The sequence below is a fragment of the Accipiter gentilis genome, chromosome Z (assembly GCF_929443795.1).
Source record: "Accipiter gentilis chromosome Z, bAccGen1.1, whole genome shotgun sequence".
Classification (NCBI taxonomy): domain Eukaryota; kingdom Metazoa; phylum Chordata; class Aves; order Accipitriformes; family Accipitridae; genus Astur; species Astur gentilis.
Genome location: NC_064919.1, coordinates 63783146 through 63797970, shown reverse-complemented (window position 1 = coordinate 63797970; position 14825 = coordinate 63783146).

Genomic DNA, 14825 nt, shown 5'->3' with positions numbered 1-14825 from the left:
CACTCACTGCCTCTTTTCCTGTCTGATAACACTTACGTCCTTCTTCTCTAGACCTGGCAACCTATGCTCAAAATAGTAGCAACGTCATGAGTTAAAATGACAACAGCAATTCTTAAAAAATTATTCTACTTGGAGAAAAATGATCACAAACATTTTTTTGCACAGCAACAAATAGCTCCCGCTGTTACTTCTCTTTAGAAGCCTTCTGGCACAGTGTCCCTCCCTTTTATCATTTACTGGTTACTTGAGTGTAACACCACTTACAGTACATTAGTAACACGGAAGCAGAGGAGCAATCCCTATAACAACTGTTCGTGAGCCAGGACATTTCTAGAATTGAATCCTCTTTAGCTCTCAACAGAAAAGTCTAGCTGCAAACTTACTTCTGGAAAACCAGAGTATGAAAATTGAAGTTTCCCCATTCTTTAGCTCTTTTGCTTCCCTGTTCTTTTCCTGCTCTGTATCACGTAGGTGCTACAGACCCTTTACAAGCACTCAGTAAGAAACATGTTTCCTGGAACAGTATTTATTCTCAATAAGCATTAAGGGTTTATGATTACAGTTTTTACATCCAGATATCTGTTGAACAGGTTTTCCTCACTTTACAGTGAGGTGAAACTTAGAAAGGTGCCACTTCTAAGTTTAGTGATAAAGACCACCTCATGTGGGTCAACATGTTTGGATAGAAAGAACAAGGGAAAACAAGGAAAGGAATTGGGGGCTTCTGGTGATATTTCTAATACTTGACACACATGATAGTTTAACTAATAGTTTAAATGATTGTATAAGACAAACTGCTTCTATTAATACAGACCCTTGTCTCTTCTGAGAAGTAGCTGCACAAGGTGGGAAGTAAAATGGTCTGGATTTTGTGGAAAGAGAAATTTGATAACTTGTGCAAATCTGAGTGTCTACACATTCCAGCTCAAAAAAAAAAAAAAAAAAAAAAAAAAAGAAAAAAGAAAAACCAAACACAAACAAACAAACAAACAAACACCCCCCACCCCCCACCCACCCCCCCCGGACATATTTATCACCACCTCCTCATGATGCTCCAGGCACATTCTTACAGCTATTCATTCCTGGGCCTAGTAATAAATGCCCCTGGACTGGTGATGAAATGCTTCAATATTTAACTTCACTCCCATTTTACTGATTTGTTTTAAAGGTCTGAACAAAGTAAGCATGTTCACACAGCAATGAAAATAAATATGGTGCAAAATCTTAATCATTTGACAGTATGAAGGAGTTCAAACTGCCAATGTGTAATGCCTGTATTTAATCTTCTGTACGAAATCTAACCTTCCAACTAATCATTTCTTAGGAGGAAATCCTGAGCCCTGCTGAAGTCAGTGGCAAAACTCGCAATGACCTCAACATTTATGTATGATGGAAATAATTGAATGAGAGCAAAGCAGACCGATTTTTCCAAGTAAGCATATTTTATTCAATGATTATTTTATTCATTGATAATATGATGTAATGACACTTAAATATTTTCAATTTATTTGGTCATTGTCAACAAAACTATTCAGTGGAAAACCTGTGGAAGATAATTCTAGCCTTCAAGGTGGTAATTTTTTTAAAAACTAAACTAAAAACTAGCTGTGCAAGTCCGGTGTACAGATATTAATTGTGAGCTAATTGCAATGGATACACACACATTATTTGGCCCTCTGTACTGTTTGCAGATTGCTTGTAAACACATTGTGAAGTCTTTGAATTTCACTCCTGTTCTAAACAAGACATGAATTCCAACAAGAAATTGTTTTGGGGCTGCAAATTATTTATAAATACTCACAGATCACATGGGTGAGCATGTCACAGGATGTTCTTTCACCTAAGTGAAGGATTTGGATTTATCCAACTCGATACCCAACTTAATTTATGTCATATGCCACATGACAATTGTACGTTCTTCTGTACAATGTGAACTTTTGACTAACAGAACCTAAAGCCACGGGTGGATGGTGATGAATTTGAAAGTTTGTAGGCAAGTCAACAATTCACTGAGGTGGTTTTAGAGATCTCTTAGAAAAGCCTTATGGAAAAGCCTTTGTAAAAAAAATGGCAAGGAAATGTTTAGGAAGAAAAACTGAGTTGCTGCTCCACCTGTTTATTGTGCTGAAATGCATATCCTCACATGCAGCAAGTATCTATGATATGAAGGGGATTAAAGCTAGCTGGGAATAGGAAGGAGAAGATAATAGTCACAGAAAATGGAGATTGTAGCTTAGGCAGTGCCCCTGTTTATAAATAAAATGCGGTTTACTCATTTTTTTATACATGTTTTCCTCTGTGAAGGAGGTAGCTATCCAAACATTGGATATCTTGGGTAGCTATCCAAACATTCTGAAGCTGTGGAAGGAAAATATTTCCCTGCCATTCATTTCAGTCTTTTGTCATTGCCGAAACACTGGTTCTGTGGACATGTCCTGGCCCCCACAACAGTGCTGGTCCAGCCTGGTCTGTTCCTGTAATCAAAACCCTCTGGTCATCTCGCCGCATGCTTGTTACTGTGAGTGTATTTATCATTGTTTACATCCATTTCATGTAGCTGTAAATGAGCCTTTGCTTCGGTTAGGGTATTTAGATACGGTGAAACGACAAACAGCGTTCAGGTCTTTCAAACACAGGAAGCCAGGGCACCAGGAGGAGTGTTTAATAGGGTCTAACAGGAAACAGCATCATTGGAAATAGAGGTTTATTTACAAACACATCAAATAAGAGGGACCCTCAGCCCCAGGGGTGGAGGAAGGTTGCCTTTTGTTCCATAAACATCCCTTTGAACATCTCATGTCAGAGTCAGACTGCCAGCTGGGCTGGGAGTGAGTGGAGCCGGCCAGTGGGTCCCCTTTAGGGTGGGTAATTGACTCGTGCTGGGTCTGGTGGTGATGCCACCCCTGCAGGGGTGACGCTGAGGGCTTGCGCCTTGTGCTTTGCTCATGGTATGGCTACAGGACACCAGTGGAGGGCTTTGCCGGCTGGATCCCAGGCACTGTGGGTGATGCCTGTTTGCTGTGCTCATCAGAAATATTTGGAGAATATCTGGTCTTTATTCAATTTAGGTAGGCATTTGGTGGGGGTGGATATTTCAGAAGGAACATATATGTCGCTGGGATATCTTAAAAAAAGAAAGGGAAGAGGCTTAGTCCACATCTGGGGTCCGATGGTTTTGAACTTTGAAGAAATCCCAGTCATTATCTGAGCTTTGCTGGAACAGCAAACACTGAGCTGTGCTTGGGACTTAGCTGACTCCTTCTGCAGGAGCATCCAGAGGAGTGGAGGAGAACGGATGGTTTAAGAACAGAGTGACCACTCATCTGGTGACCGGTCATTAGAAACTTCAAGATGACTGGAAGATAAGGACATGCCAAGCCTAACATGAAAATCATCCAGGCACAGATGGTTTAGGAACAGAGTGACCACTCATCTGATGACCGTTCATCAGAAACTTCAAGATGACCGGAGGATAAGGACACGCCAGGCCTAACAAGAAAAACATCCAGGCAAAACACAGCCAGCACACAGCTGATAAAAGTCATAGTATTTCATCTTTGTCTGCCTCCCAGGGGGACAATGGGAATGCACCTTTTTTTTTTGCTGTATCTCAGAGCAGAGGGATGTCAGGCTTTGGGCCGCCAAAGGGCTGTGTGGGGAAGACTCTCTGTGAACAGTGCCTTCTCAGAGAAGACTTGTCTCCTCTGCCTCAGCTGCACAGCAAGCCCTGAGGGTGTGAATACTTTCTATGCATAGCTAAACCTGTCTGCTTCTTTGTTTTGCCTTTTCCTTGTGTGTTCCTGCTGTTGTTTCCCCAGGTGTTGACAGCAGCCAGGCCCACACTGGGAGGTGACTCAAGAGAACCACGGAGCAGGGGAGAGCTCTGGCTGCCGCTGGCTGCTGCAGCCTCCTCTGCCTGCTGCTGACATCAGCCTTCTGCTCTGCTGGCAGCAGTGCTAGGGGTCTTCTGACACACTCAAAAATCCCTTTCCACAGTCTCGTCACCTGTCCCTCAGCTGGAGTACCTGCTTACTTGATTCTTTGGGGCTATTGCTAAAACTGGGCATTTCTCAACCAGCTGTGGGAGTCACAGCGGTTGCTGTAGGAGGCAATGGCTCATGGCGCAAAGTCTCTCCTTGCAAACCTCAACCTCTTTCCAGCCGTTGGCTGTGTGGGGAGTTTTGCCCAGCTAAGGGCTGAGTAATGACTCCACCGATGTTGATCAGGCTGTGACAGCGCAGGTTTGCAAGTGTTTTGACCATCTTCCAAGAGCCTTTCAGTGAAACATAATCTGGTCATGTATTTCACATAGAGGTGCACAGGATGCAAATAAACAACTACCCACCTACTGCCACTGTCTATATTCATTAGAGAGACAGATTGCTCAGTGTCCACACAATCATATGAAAAAGATAAAATGCAAGCCGGCAGGAAAGAAATTACGGCAAGTAAAATTATTCTGTATTTTTCTCATTTAGAGAACAATTGAAATAGCAGTGTCAATCAGTGGTCTGCTGTTTTCATTTCTCACTAATTACTATTTTAAAATGGAGAAACTGCTTGGAATTATGGTGTGTAGAAAACAGGGACATTTCAAAGCTACACGCAGGGTGAAGGGGAAGTGAGCTGGGGTGTGATTCCCACCCCCGCTGTGTGCTGCCTGCAGGGCCGATTGCCCGCTTCCCGACGGCAGCCCCAGAAGGAGGGCTGGCTATCCCAGCACTTGCCCAGCACTCAGGGATGCGCAGTGCCCAGCTGGCAAGGGTTCGATGCCTGCTAGGTCAGTCTGTGTGCTGGGTTGCATCTTGGCCTGCAGGTGTGAATTGAGATTAGGTATCACAACTACTGGCATGACTGCCTCACGGGAGTGGTTTTCATTGAAAACCCATCATTTCTGGGAGTGATTTTTATTTTGCAGGTGAAAAATGTGAAGGCTTTTTCACCAGATGGGAGGATCACAGGAGGAGAGGGTGAGAATTTGTGATGAGACTGAAAATGACTGACACGTGAATGTTGCACATTCAAATTAAAAAGCTTTCAAAGAATCTGTGAAGAAACCCCCACATATAGATTTGTACAATCTGGTCAACAAGAGTGACCTGATCTGGTGCTTTCAGCCATTATCTGCCATGGGATTAATGGGTGATTGAACCATCATCATCCTGCCAAGACTAGTGAAGTATCGTTGTCAGGAGCTAGAGGCCATCTGTTCAGCAGATATGTAGTAAAAAAGCATAATGAAATTAAAATAGGGGAAAGCAGAATAAAACCACAACTCTTGGTTACTTCATATTTTGAACTTAAAACAGCTTATGATTTTCATAAGAACATTTTTCCGAGACTATTTTAAAAGACGGTGGCATAAATAACACTAATGAGAATTTCAGAAAAGGAAATTTGTGTAGTCAGTATATAACCTACATAAACAAATCATAGACAAAACATAGCTGTGCCCTTTCAACATTTGATTTTTTCTGATAAGAATGTGGAATTGTCTACATTTTTGCCTCTCAAAAAAATTGCTTCTAGTCATGGCCCTGTTCAGACACAACTACTCAAACATCACTCTTCAGCATTCAGGAGAGCTGCTTAATGGTTTCCCAAAGACTAAACCCACTGTGAAGCAGCTCTACCCGGCCCAGCCCAACTCAAGATACTTACCAAAATTTCAAGCATATGATTTAAAATATGCCCTTGTAAGGGAGACACAATTATAATGACAAGTTACTTATCAAATGGATGTACCAGCCAAGGTAAAACTTGTTTTGGTCCTTTCAGGTGACTGAACTCACCTGAACTTGCAGGATCAAAACAGAGGCCACAGTACCCTCAAATAAATATTATTTACATCTGAAGAGCAATATTCAGGAATGTCAGCAGTTCTAACTGACAATTAGGAAGGCACTGCCAAGCCTGGGTAACGAATCAGTTATTAGTAGAGGAGTCAGACAGTGCTAATCTCTTCACCAGCTAGTCAGCACTTTCAAACAGCCTGTGGAGATGGCAGATGCTGTTTACTTAGCACAGACATCTCATCTACTCTTTTAGCGATGCTGGGAACAGTCAATGGTCAAGAAGCCATGTTGGTCCTTCTGATTAAAAGAAGTGTTCAAGCATCCCCTGCTTCACAGCATGCTTTTCTCTCTTTGTTTATGTTGTCTTTGTGAAGTTGCATCCTTTTGGACATCGAGCAGATTCCTTCTTCTTCTTTATTCACTTGGAAGATTTATTTAAGTAAATAATCCCCAAATACCTGTCTCTTTGGCTTCTTGGATGTAGAAAATGTAGCAGTAATGTGGCTGCAATAATGCAATCTCACCAGGTCTGCACAGCACAGCAAGCCCACACCCAGAACACCCTTGGCAGAGCCACCCCTGCCTTTAGATGTTGCTGCTGAGGACAGGGGCATGGGGAAGCTGCTGTGTGGAGGGACATCCTGGGCAACACTTAGCCAGCTGTTTGCAGATGCAGCCATTGTTTGCATCTGGAAATTAATTCAGGTCACTAGTACCAGGGCTTCTCAGCACAGAGGCACCAGGAGCTCTGGGAGGCAGGAGGGTGAGAGCAACGCTGGGCGAGCACGCACAGTGGCAGCACGGCCGTGTGGGGCTTCTTCATTTGGGGCAGGGCACACCTTCACCTTGTGCCAGGGGATGGAGCACCAGCACAGCCTGAGTGCCAGTAGGACAGCATTATCTGCCACATCGGATCTGTTGTCTCTTCTCACCATGTTGGCCTCTTTATAGCCAAGGATGACTTGACTTTTTGGCCAATGGTCCCCAGATCAGCAAGGCAGGGTCAGTTTCTGGCCATGAGGCTTCTCCTGAAACCAGTATTGCACCAGCCTCTGGTGAGAGGGAGCATGGGGACATGTGTACACAAACACACATACACCCCCCTCTGCACAAGAGCCAGGCACAGGTCTGCCAGGAGTGAGGAGGCACTCCTGCATGTGGGGAGCTGAAAAAAAGCACCTTGTTTTGGAAAATAACAAAACCGAGAATTTCAGCAAATTGCTGCTTTATATAAATGCAAGTTGACAAGTGAGTAACCAAGAAAAGTCCTCTCACAGTCTGCTTGCACTCCCCAGACAGTCCATCCCAGGGACAAAGCTGTGCAGGGGTGACATACTAACTGCCTGGCTAGACAACTCTCCAATTTTGTTTCCTTGCATTATTTCCTGGCTACGGACTGGGGCCTTGCACAGCATGTTCACTGCCCCTTGTTGCTTAGAAGTGAAATAGTTCCTTCTAATTCTTGATTGTCTCTGGCATGAAATTTGTTGCTTGGGGTTTAATTCCCACTTGTGTATGCTGTGCCACTACTGAGACCACTACCCGCTCTGTCAGATGCAGGGCTGGAGCAACATAGGGGTCACAGATGGGGACAAGTGTGTCACCAAAGCTGTCTCAGGAAAACTAGACAACTTTCTGACAACACTTAGCAGAGCTGAAGCTGCTGCAATTACTTCCACCCATTTTGAATCCATGATATTTTTTTTTTTTTCCCATAGTACAGCTAAAGCAATTTCAATGAATATCCTCAGTTTCAAAACCATTTTTTTCTTCCTCCAACTCCCTTTATTTTGCTTGAAGATTTGAATCAGCCACCTGGGAGAGCTCAGAGACATGATGGGTCAAGTACAACATAGTGTCAGGGTCATCACTAAAATATCATTACGAAGCGATTACCTGGCTGAGAACTCTGCAAACCCCTTTTCTGTCCAGCAAGGCACCTACTGCAGAGTCCCTCTAGAACTGCTTTGGGGTGACGTAGCTTACAGCAAGCTGGCCCTAAAGGCTGTGAGTGGAGAAGGACACCCAGCACAATCTGTTTGGCTTGGAGCTAACTGAACTTGCAGTAGGCAATAAATGCATGTGTGTAGGACCCCAGAGCAGCTGTGCTCAGCATTACTGTGTTTCAGGGCTCTTTCAATTGATTGGAACAGCTTTGGATTACAGATAACAATGTAGCCTTGGGAGCTAAGGCCTCCACCAGTGTCAAATGCATGTATGTTTAATTTCAAAGTAATAACTGCCGCAAGCTTACTCACAAGAACACACAATATTCAATAATACATTATCTTCCAAATGTTCCCTCTGCATTTATTATTCTCATTTTAACAGAGGAGTCCCTTAATATTTTAAACTCGTGAAGAAATTTATTGGAATGCATATTTAAGATCTGTATCAGCTGGGCTTTTTTTTTTTTTTTTTTAAATTTAAACCATATATGCTCATGTGCATAAAAGGCATTATTAATTTTCCCATCCAAACCCAGAAAAAAACCAAGCTCAGGGCACAGGGTACTTAATGGATTCAGATGGTAGTTGAGGCAAAGTTTCTTGTGATGCTTGTGTGGAAAATAATGTATATGTGTTGTGTCCAAAAAAGCATTTTGTCCAAAAAAGGGTTTATCTCTTTGTGATAGAAGGCCAGACAGGCATAAATTGTTGTGGTGACCTTTTACCCTGTGATATTACTGAATTATGTTGGAGCGGAGGTGGATTTAGGGATTTAGTAAATGGCAGACCCCTCTGACCTTAATTACTGTAATGCCGCCTTTAATCCTATCAGAGCTATGCAAATGAAATACACTTCCTGCATTTAGAATAAAGATTGCTCGGTCAGTTTTAAGTTGCAACCAGGGCATATAATGTTAAAAATGTAACAGAAAGACATTCAGGCTGCCTGTTGGGCAGCTCAGCATCGATGGGAGTGATGTAGCACCGTGCTGGGGGGACTCACATGGCCAGCCACAGGTAAGGCAGCATGTGGCTGCTTCATCTCTCCTGCCTGTTGCGCTCACAGGGCAGGTTCCCCTGGTGAGGCCACTGGCGTGGAAACTCAAGCTTTGACTTCTTTGACCTATTCCCACATGAATATTCAGGGCTAACCTACAAGCCAATAATGTGAAGGACATATATGTACATACATACATACATACGTATGTGTGTGTGTGTGTGTGTGTAAGGCAAAGGCTATGAAGAGCTAGGGGTATTTGTAGCTACCAAGGAGACTAAGCACAAACATTAACTTTGCTGCTCTTTTGTATGTCTAGGACCTAAATGTGTCATCCTACACAAGTCATTTTTTTATTCCCCTCCCTGCCCAATATATATTCACTCAAAAGTATATACACAATTATCTCAAGGTCTTGAGCTGCTGCAAACATTTCAGTGGATGTCTAGAGATTCATATGTCCCTCACCTTTTCTTGAGAACCTCCACAGAAAGCAGTAGCCAGGGCTCAGCCATGCAGGGTGCTGGCACCAACCCAGCTGCGCATGTCAGCACGTGCTTAACTCCCAGCGGGTACCTAATACTGCTGACTTCAGGATCAATATTACCAGGGGCAGATCGGCTTGTGCCAGCACCAGGAAGGGCTTCTGCCATCCCCTTGCCCTGGTGTTTTTCCTGTGCTGAATGAGAGCAAGGGACCTATGGGTTCCTGCTGCGTGCCTGCTGCGCGTCAGGGATCCTTGGGGTATCAGCCTGCTGCGCGCTTTCTGTTTCTTTTTTAACTGGCCTTCATCTGCGTTCTTACAGAAAGAGCTGGCATGTCCCCAAGGACAGCTGTCAGGAAGCCATGCATCACTGCTTTTGGGGCTGGAGGTAGGACATGCTTCACTCCTGCTTCAGTTCCTATGCCCTTGAAGGAAACATGGAAGCATGTGAATGGCAGTGGCATTACTTTCAGCACCGTGTGAACAATTACTTCATCACAGGAGGATGTCTGCGGAGCAGTAAACATCTCACCTGTAGGCCAGGCACTTCTGTTTTACAGGCACCGTTTGTGCTTCTGACACGCATAGCAAAAAATGCAATTATGCAGAGTTTGACAAATGGGATATAACCTGCAATTTATTCCATTTTGAGCTGCACTCCACCCCTGCAGCTTTACTGAATGCATTTGCTATTCAAAATCGGATACAGAAGAGATCAGATTCTACAAAAAATTATCGACACAGTGATTGTGAACTGCTTGTTCCAAGCATTTGACATTCAAAGTATATTAGTAACACTTAACTAGACACAAAGTAATGCATAGAAATGTTTCTGCTGTCTTGCTGTATAATTCCAAAAATAAGATTTTGGCTGCAAAGAGGTACAATTATGAGCTTATAATTAACTTTAGTAAAAGTTCTGTCAGGATTAATTCAAATTCATTTCTCTTTGATAATGTGCTGCCAGTATTTACTGGAATGTTTCTAGGAAGGGAATTCAACAAAGGCCTGAACGCAGATGACACTAATTTTGCTTTACTGAGGCTAATTTTTGCAGGACTTTTCAGGTATTACTCCAGTTCTGTGGCCATGTTTAGCTTTGAGAAGGACAGCAAAGAAAATCTGGGAAATGAACTCATTAATGAGCCTGACATGTATTGTGATCAAAGAAACACAGTGCATCAAATTAAACAAAATGAAATAAAATAAATTGAAATAAAATAGAATAAAACAAAACTACCAATGTTGACTACATTTGGGTAAATGATGTCAAATATCAGCAGCATGTAGAGATCTTTGCTACACTTCACAGCAGGTATATAACAGCTAGATAAGGGCTCCATTCTTTTGAAAAAGATTATTTTTTCAATGGATGACATTTAAGATTAATTCAGTGGAAGCTTAGGAAGAAGTGACAAATTTGAGATTTGAGCTATGATGCTTTGATCATCTTAATTGAGGATGGCCAACATAGCTCTGAAGAAAGGGTTAGCAGTCCATGACATATGGCTGCCGGGCTATGGTGCTGGATTGGAAAACATATTAGGAAGAATATGTTACTTCCCAAAGTTACACCTCACCTTTAAGAAATGTTGGCATCACTGAGACATCATTGGAAACCCAGACTGAGTAAAGCATCTGCAGCTGCAGGAAAGCTGAGGGGCAGCTTAAAGCCATCATGGTACTTCCTCCCTCACTTCAGGATCCCGCTTGACACACAAGGGAGAGGTGTGATGGTGAAACCCAGCTTAAGAGTGATGATACTAATCAGCAATGTCTGAAACAGATTGCTTCTGGCAGAGCACGAGAGCTTGGAGGTGTCACTTGGAGAACAAATCTGGTCAGACAATCCTGGATCAGGCAAAGCAATGAGAGAGCTCAGACACTAGGAAGCCTGGGGTCTCCCAGTCACTTGCATTGCCGAAAACGGTCATGACTGGGTGGCCTCATTAGGTGTGATGGGATTACGGACATCCCTGGGGAAGCGCCAGTCATAGCCACATGCACCATGGAAAGGTCATGTGTGCCATGCTGAGCATAGCTGTGCCGGCCTCAGTTGTCCAGAACAAGCAGACGTCTGCCCATCCATGGTCCTGGCTCTCTCAGTGGTTTGCTGTGGGGGACATTTTTCTGTGTAACTGCAAATACAGTGCCCTGCTTTGCTTGTCATGCCTGTGGCAGATGCAGTGGTATTTATCACCAAAACGGGTCTTCCTGTCTCTGTTGCACCATGCTGGGCCAGAGCCTCATGGTGCCCTGTGCAGAGCTGGCTGCACCTTAGGTCAGGAGGAGGGAGAAATGCTGTGAGCATCAGCGGTCTGTTCTCACTGGTGATGCTGAGACAGAAGGCACCACTTAACATGAGACCAGGTGGTGAGTGGAGCAGGATGTGATGGTCTCCAGAATACAGGAATTCAAGACAGCAATGAAAAACACAGCAGCTGGAGAGAGCTTCAGATGAGGCAAAACTAGGAACTGAGAGAGTTCAGATCATTCAGAAAATGCTTATACACTATATACTTACCCATTCAAGATACAGAGAGCTCAGGTGAAGGGGTGTGCTTCACATTGGCTTATTCAGGATAAGACAGCAAAGAGCAATTGCCTCGTCCTACTATCCAGATGTGCTGGTAGGGCAACTGGTGCAGGAGCAGGCTGCCAATGGAGACATTCAATGCCCCCTTAAATGAGAGTTTCAGTGGAAATAAAGCAAAAAATTCATGCAAATGTGAACAGTGGAGCAAGAGGACATGAGAAAAGCCTAGGCTCAGGGTATATGTCCAGAGCAGTCTCCCTTGGCTGTGCTTCCTGCAAATGAAAGTACGGTGGTGCCTTCTCAGCCATGCAGGACTGGGAGCCAAGCTGCATTCATGGTGTTCCTTTGAGGAAAAGGCAGCAGTGGCTCCTGGGGGGAGCTCAACACATGCACAGATGCACATGGGGTGTCTGTGTGTGTAATAAGAAGAAGTGGAAAACAGAACCAGCACTTCATTCTGTCACTGAAGGTTTTCTTAGCGTCATGGCAGAGAGAGATGCAAAGTAAGGTAAGGAAGTGCCAAGAGGTGCCTGCCCACCCAGCCACAGGCAGCACAATGGCTATAGGCCTCTCCTGACTCTGCAGAGCAACTGCCCGCTGCTGCCAGTCCTGCCTGGCATAACCGTGTCCCCACCGGAGAGGAAGCCTGGGTGCAGCTGCAATGCAAAGCCATGGGTTGCAAACAGCCATGCCCAGCCCAGCCTCACTGCCAGCCAGGGTTGTTCTCAGAGATTAATTACTCTCCCTCTCAGGCCAGACCAGCTACTCCACGTGACTGTACTCAGATCACTATCTCGAGGCAATCTGCTTAAGCACCCTCCAGACATTTGCAGGTTTTTTCCTGGGTCACCAGCTCTGGCCCCTGTCACAGCAGTCCACTGGCCTGGTGCCCTTTTTGGAAGCCTCCAAGCCAAGCCCAGGTCTCTGAAGGGCACTGACTGCACAGGCACACTGTCCCAAACCTTCTCTCCTGCCCACAGCCCTGGGCAGCACAGAGTGGCCAAGGCAGGAAGACTGTGCAAAGAAGCTGCCTGAGCTGTTTGCATTTTTCATGCAGATGGCACCTGAGGAGCACCAAAAACCCAACATAACCTCATGCACCCCTTCCCCACTTTGCTTTTCACCCCAGGAGTTAATGGCTGTGTGGGAAGGCAGCTAAGCTGCTGCGTTCGCTCACTTTCTCCTTCCTGTTTGGTCTTGCCTTCACACCACATCTCAGCAGATTTTGTCTTTTTATAACTTCCAGCCTCCTCTGACAGGTCAACCTCAACATCTACCCATCAGATAATCAAGGGCTCCCTCCGCCTGCCTTTTGCTAGGTTAGCCATTAGGAGGCCAGACTTGAAAAACAATTTCATATATAGATGGCAGCAGTTTCATTGTTTTGCTTGGAAAATAGATCATTTATTTGCTAATTGTTTTTAATACCTTGCTGATTCAGAGACAGACTTGCAGATGCCAGTCTTCCTTTCCTTCCTGCAAATGAATAAGGGAGTGAGTGGTACCACAAGAAATATCAGAAAAATGGAACACATGCCAACACTTAGAGTGAAACCAAGTTTGCAAGCTGTATGAATACCAAGTGGTAGCCACTTTTCAGAAAGCCAAAACCAAAACCCTAATATTAGATAAATATCTTCAGGCATATTTAGATGCAAAAGCAATTTTGCCTTTATCAGTAGTCACTAGGTGAACTCCTTAGCAAAAAAAGCTGCCTGATTTCACTGTGTTTCCACTCATTTCCAATAAGACCACAGCTGAAGTGACAGATGACTCAATGCTAGTGATGATGGTGACATCTGGCCTAAAGGTCTCTGAGTGTAACAAAATGGGGAAGACCTGTGAACACAGGTTTTTCCAGTGCTGCTGTGAGTGGTTCAGTAAGCTCATCGGTTAACTTCTGTAAGACTCTATTCAGAACATATATATATAATCTATATTTATAGGTTTAAATTTGCATATAGATTTAGATCCTTCAAGCTTTTCTCCTCACTTATTTTTAATTTAAATTTTAAATGTCTGTTCCCCTGTTAACTCTACAGAAATCAAAGCCTATTGCTCTGGAAAGTCAATAGTTTTCTGTGCCTCTCTAGGCATCCATCAGTGGTCGCAAGCACATTTGAAAATCCCTTGGGAGCCTAACTGTTTTTTGAACTGACTTTTGCCTTTTCAGTTCCTGCCTCTAGTCAGTTAAGAGCCCATCTAGAGTAGCTGCCTGGTTCAGTCACCACAGCAGCTCACATATTTCAGCTTGAGAGGACAATGCACGATGCTGGCACCGCCTGCCTATTATCTAGGGCTGCTGAAGCATAGCTCCTTCTCTGTCCAGCAGAGAGAAACAGTTGTTGTCAAGCAAGGGTACATTCCTGTTGCGGTTTGCACCCAGGCCAGAACTGAGGGTTTTGCTAGAATAAAGATTCTCACTGGTTTTTAAAATTCTTGTTATTCCTAAGCCTGCATCTTGTCTTTCCTTGGATAAGTGGTGGAGCACCACCACAGTCATGAGCTGGTGCTGGACTTCTTATTTATCAATTGGCACCTAAAGCAGGTCTCCTGAAAACAGCCCTTGGCCTTTTTGGAAATTGTATGTATTCACTGGCCCCTGACTCTTCCAAATGGACCGTCCAGCCATTCTGCAAAAGTCTGCATGGAGTCTGGAGAGCCACTGACCTTGGTGACACAGTAGTGACCACAGATCTGCTTGCATTAGCATGTCTACTTCCACCGTCTAAGTCTGTGCACTTAGTCCCTCCCTCCTTCCTTTCTTCATGAACTTTTTTTAAGGAAGAGAGAGAGAATTTTACCCTGAGAAAAATGTGTATTCTCAAGAATACTCTTAAGCCACACTTCTTACTGAATGACCTAGCAGTGTGAAGTATTGCTTTATTAGACTAATGATGATCTTAACAGTAATCCTCTGGTTCTGTGTAAACCTGACAGAGGAAGAACTTGTAAAAATGTCCCACCTAATTGGCATGCATGTGCCTGTTTGTAAAGGGTGTCTGTTTAGAGGAGGCGGATGTGACATGGCCCATGAGAAAATAACTTTTTATAAAAGCACTGG